This window comes from Moschus berezovskii, chromosome 6 (assembly GCF_049115385.1).
Source record: "Moschus berezovskii isolate FMDL1 chromosome 6, NW_MosBer_1.0, whole genome shotgun sequence".
In the NCBI taxonomy this organism is placed as follows: Eukaryota; Metazoa; Chordata; class Mammalia; order Artiodactyla; family Moschidae; genus Moschus; species Moschus berezovskii.
The window spans coordinates 2077190-2083370 of NC_142465.1; positions in this window are offsets into that span (position 1 = coordinate 2077190).

Sequence of the window (6181 nt, forward strand, 5' to 3'; positions counted from 1 at the left end):
AAACGGTTCTTGAAACCCTTTATGCGACTCAGAAAGTTCCCTCACACAGCCGTCATCATTGGAAAGGAGAACACACTTTACGGATTCAAATCAAGATGAGGCCCTATTCCCAATAAATGGCTCGAGAGTGAACCGGAAGTTCCCCTTCCAACACCAAAGGGGACCTGACTTCCCTGAAGCAACCCAAGCGAGTTCCTGAGGTCCCCGTTGCAACTCAAGAAATACCCTAGCCTCCAGCCGCAACTCGAGAAACACCACAAAATTATCCCCTCAATGAGAGATGAGGAAATTTTGCGATGCAGAATCTCAAGAGAAATACCACATTCCCTCTTGAAAGGCAAAAGGACTATTAACACCCTTTATGCGATTCAGAAAGTTCCTTCAAAGAGCAGTGCCCATTGGAGAGGAGAACACACTTTATGGACTCAATTCGAGATGAGGACCGATTCCCACTTAACGGCTCGATAGTGAACCGGAAGTTCCCCTTCAAACACAAAACGGGACCTGCCTTACCTGAAGAAACCGGAGCGAGTTCCTGATGTCCCCATCGCAACTCGAGAAGTACCCCAGCTTCCCGCCGCAACTGGACATACACCACAAAATTATCACTTCATTGCTAGATGAAGAAATATTGCTCTGCAGAATCTCAAGAGAAATATCACATTCCGTCTTGAAAGGCAAAAGGGTTCTTGAATCCCTTTATGAGAATCAGAATGTTCCCGAACATCCATCCTCAGTGGAGAGGAGAACACTCTTCATGCAGTCAAATCGAGAAGAGGCAATATTCCCATTTAAAAGCTCAAGAGTAATCAAGAAGTTCCCCTTCCAACACAAAAGGGCACTTGACTTCCCTGGAGCAACCTGAGAGAGTTCCTGAGGTTCCCGTTTCAACTACAGAAGTATCCCCTACTTCCAACCACAACTCGAGAAACAACACAGTATTATCCCCGCAATGCGACATGAGGTAATTTTGCGCTGCAGAATCTCAAGGGAAATCCCATATTCCCGCTTGAAAGGCAAAACGGAACTTGGCATACTTTATGCTCCTCAGAAAGTTCCTTAAAATCCATCCCCATTGCAGAGGCATATACAATTTAAGGACTCAACTACAGAAGAGCCCCTATTCCCTTAAAGGCCTCGAGAGTAATCTGGAAGTTTCCCGTCCAGCACTAAACGGGACCTGACTTCCCTAAAGTAACTCCAGTGAGTTACTGAGGTCCCCGTTGAAACTCGAGAAGTACCCAAAGCTTCCCGCCGAAGTTCGGGAAACACCACAAAATTATCCCCTCAATGCGAGATGAGGAAACTTTGCGCTGCAGAATCTGAAGAGAAATCCCACATTCCCAATTGAAAGGCAGAAGCGTACTTGACTCCCTTTATGTCACTCAGAAAGATCCCTAACATCCTTCCCCATTGGAGAGGAGAACACACTTTATGGACTCAACTCCATAAGAGGCCCTATTCCCATTAAAGGGCTCGAGACTAATCCGGAAGTTCCCCTTCCAGCACAAAAGGGGACCTGACTTCCCTGAAGAAACTCGAGTGAGTTCCTGAGGTCGCCATCTAAACTCAAAAACTACCCCCAGCGTCCCGCTGCAATTCGAGAAACACCACAAAATATTCCCCTCACTGCGAGATGAGGAAATTTTGCGCTGAGAATCTCAAGAGAAATCCCACATTCCGACTTGAAAGGCAAAAGGGTACTGACTCCGTTTATGCGACTCTGAATGTTCCCTAACATCCTTCCTCAGTGGAGAGGAAAACACACTTTATGGACTCAAATCGAGAAGAGGCATTTTTCCCATTAAACAGCTCGAGAGTAATCCGGAAGTTCCCCTTCCAACACAAAAAAGGACTTGACTTCCCTGAAGCAACCCGAGCGAGTTCCTGAGGTCCCCGACGCACCTCGAAAAGTACCCCCAGCTTCCCGCCGCAACTCGAGAAACACCACAAAATTATCCCCTCAATGGAAGATGAGGAAATTTTGCACTGCAGAATCTCAAGAGAAATCCCACATTCCCGCTTGAAAGGCAGAAGGGTACTTGACTCCCTTTAGGCGACTCAGAATGTTCCCTAACATCCATCCTCAGTAGAGGAGAACATAATTTATGGACTCAAATGGAGAGGAGGCAATATTCCCTTTTAACGTCTTGACAGTAATCTGGAAGTTCCCCTTCCAACACAAAAGGCGACTTGACTTCCCTGAAGCAACCCGAGGGAGTTCCTGAGGTGCCCGCCATAGCTAGAGAAGTGCCCCCTGCTTCCCACCACAACTGGAGAAACACCACAAAATTATCACCTCAATGCGAGATGAGGAAATTTTGCGCTGCAGAATCTCAAAAGAAAATCCACATTACCATTGAAAGGCAAAAGCTTACTTGACACACTTTATGCCACTCAGAAAGTTCCCTAAGCTCCGTCTCCACTGGAGAGGAAATCACACTTTAGGGACTCAACTGGAGAAGAGGCCCTATTCCCATTACAGGGCTCAAAAGTATTCCAGAAGATCCCCTTCCAGCACAAATGGCACCTGATTCCCTGAAGTAACTCGGGTAAGTTTCTGAGGTATTCGCAACTCGAGAAACACCACAAAATTATCCCCACAATGTGAGATGAGGAAATTTTGCGCTGCAGAATCTCAAGTGAAATCCCACATTTCCGCTTGAAAGGCAAAAGGTTACTTGACTCCCTTTAGGCGACTCAGAATGGTCCCTCACATTTGTCCTCAGTGGAGAGGAAAACACACTTTATGGACTCAAATCCAGAAGAGTCCATATTCCCATTAAAGTGCTCAAGAGTAATCCGGAAGTTCTCCTTCCAGGAAAAAAGGGGCCTGATTTCCTGAAGTAACTCGGGTAAGTTTCTGAGGTCCCCTTCGCAACTCGAGAAACACAACAAAATTATTCCCTCAATGCGAGATGAGGAAATTTTGCGCTGCAGAATCTCAAGAGAAATCCCACATTCCCGCTTGAAGGGCAAAAGGGTACTTGACTCCCTTTAGGCGACTCAGAATGTTCCCTAACAACCTTCCTCAGTGGAGAGGAAAACACACGTTATGGACTCAAATCGAGAAGAGGCATTATTCACATTTAACAGCTCGAGAGTCATCCGGAAGTTCCCCTTCCAACACAAAAGGGGACTTGACTTCCCTGAAGCAACCCGAGCGAATTCCTGAGGTCCCCGCTGGAACTAGAGAAGTACTCCCTGCTTCCTGCCACAACTCGAGAAACACCACAAAATTATCCCCTCAATGTGAGATGAGGAAATCTTGCGCTGCAGAATCTCAAAAGAAATCCCACATTCCAGCTTGAAAGGCATAAGGGTACCTGACTCCCTTTAGGCGACTCAGAATGTTCCCTAACATCCTTCCTCATTGGAGAGGAAAACACACTTCATGGACTCAAATCGAAAAGAGGCTATATTCCCATTTAAAGGCTCGAGAGTAATCAAGAAGTTCCCCTTCCAACACAAAAAAGTACTTGACTTCCCTGAAGCAACCTGAGCGAGTTCCAGAGGGTCCCGTCTCAACTCCAGAAGTATCCCCAGCTTCCGGCCCCAACTCGAGAAACGACACATTATTATCCCCTCAGTGCGAGATGAGGTAATTTTCTGCTGCAGAATCTCAAGAGAAATCCCACCTTCCCGCTAGAAAGCAAAAGGGAACTTGACACACTTTATGCCACTCAGAATGTTCCCTAATATCCGCCCCCATTGGAGAGACATACACACTTTATGGACTCAACTACAGAAGAGGCCCTATTCCCATTAAAGGCCTCGAGACTAATCCGGAAGTTCCCCTTCCAGCACAAAAGGGGAACTGACATCCCTGAAGAAACTCGAGTGAGTTACTGAGGTCCACATCTAAACTCAAAAACTACCCCCAGCGTCCCGCCGCAATTCGAGAAACACCACAAAATATTCCCCTCACTGAGAGATGAGGAAATTTTGTGCTGCAGAATCTCAAGAGAAATCCTACATTCCGGCTTGAAAGGCAAAAGGGTACTGACTCCGTTTATGCGACTCTGAATGTTCCCTAACATCCTTCCTCAGTGGAGAGGAAAACACACCTCATGGACTCAAATCGAAAAGAGGCAATATTCCCATTTAAAGGCTCAAGAGTAATCAAGAAGTTCCCCTTCCGACACAAAAGTGGACTTGACTTCCCTGAAGCAACCCGAGCGAGTTCCTGAGGTCCCCGCCGCAACTCGAGATGTACCCCCAGCTTCCCGCCGCAATTCGAGAAACACCACAAAATTATCCCCTCAATAAGAGATGAGGTTTTTTGCGCTGCAGAATCTCAAGAGAAATCCCACATTCCCGCTTGAAAGGCAAAAGCGTACTTGACACACTTTATGCCACTCAGAAAGTTCAATAATATCTGTCCCATTGGAGAAGATAACACACTTTAGGGACTCAACTGGAGAAGAGACCCTATTCCCATTAAAGGGCTCAAAAGTATTCCGGAAGTTCCCCTTCCAGCACAAATGGTACCTGATTCCCTGAAGTAACTCGAGTAATTTTCTGAGGTCCCCATCGCAATTGGAGAAACACCACAAAATTTTCCCCACAATGTGAGATGAGGAAAATTTGCGCTGCAGAATCTCAAGTGAAATCCCAGATATCCGCTTGAAAGGCAAAAGGGTACTTGACTCCCTTTAGCCGACTCAGAATGGTCCCTAACATTCGTCCTCAGTGGAGAGGATGACACACTTTATGGACTCAACTCCAGAAGAGGCCCTATTCCCATTAAAGGGCTGAAGAGTAATCCGGAAGTTCTGCTTCCAGGAAAAAAAGGGCCTGATTCCCTGAAGTAACTCGAGAAAGTTCCTGAGGTCCCCTTCGCAACTCGAGAAGCACAGCAAAATTATCCCCTCAATGAGGAAATTTTGCGCTGCAGAGTCTCAAGTGATATCCCACATTCCTGCTTGAAAGGCATAATGGTACCTGACTCCCTTTAGGCGACTCAGAATGTTCCCTAACATCCGTCCTCAGTGGAGAGGAAAACACACTTCATGGACTCAAATCGAAAAGAGGCTATATTCCCATTTAAAGGCTCGAGAGTAATCAAGAAGTTCCCCTTCCAACACAAAAAAGTACTTGACTTCCCTGAAGCAACCTGAGCGAGTTCCTGAGGGTCCCGTCTCAACTCCAGAAGTACCCCTTGCTTCCCGCCCCAACTCGAGAAATGACACAAGTGCGAGATGGGGTAATTTTCTGCTGCAGAATCTCAAGAGAAATCCCGCCTTCCCGCTTGAAAGCAAAAGGGAACTTGACACACTTTATGCCACTCAGAATGTTCCCTAACATCCGTCCCCATTGGAGAGGTATATACACTTTATGGACTCAACTCCAGAAGAGGCCCTATTCCCATTAAAGGGCTCGAGACTAATCCGGAAGTTCCCCTTCCAGCACAAAAGGGGACCTGACTTCCCTGAAGAAACTCGAGTGAGTTCCTGAGGTCGCCATCTAAACTCAAGAAGTACCCCCAGCGTCCCGCCGCAATTCGAGAAACACCACAAAATATTCCCCTCAATGAGAGATGAGGTTTTTTGCGCTGCAGAATCTCAAGAGAAATCCTACATTCCGGCTTGAAAGGCAAAAGGGTACTGACTCCGTTTATGCGACTCAGAATGTTCCCTAACATCCTTCCTTAGTGGAGAGGAAAACACACTTTATGGACTCAAATCGAGAAGAGGCATTTTTCCCATTTAACAGCTCGAGAGTAATCCGGAAGTTCCCCTTCAAACACAAAAAAGGACTTGACTTCCCTGAAGCAACCCGAGCGAGTTCCTGAGGTCCCCGACGCACCTAGAGAAATACCCCCAGCTTCCCGCCGCAACTCGAGAAACACCAGAAAATCATCCCCTCAATGGGAGATGAGGAAATTTTGCGCTGCAGAATCTCAAGAGAAATCCCACATTCACGCTTGAAAGTCAAAAGAGTACTTGACTCCCTTTAGGCGACTCAGAATGTTCCCTAACATCCATCCTCAGTGGAGAGGAGAACATATTTTATGGACTCAAATGGAGAGGAGGCAATATTCCCTTTTAACATCTCGACAGTAATCCAGAAGTTCCCCTTCCAAAACAAAAGGCGACTTGACTTCCCTGAAGCAACCCGAACGAGTTCCTGAGGTCCCCGCCATAGCTAGAGAAGTCTCCCCTGCTTCCCACCACAACTG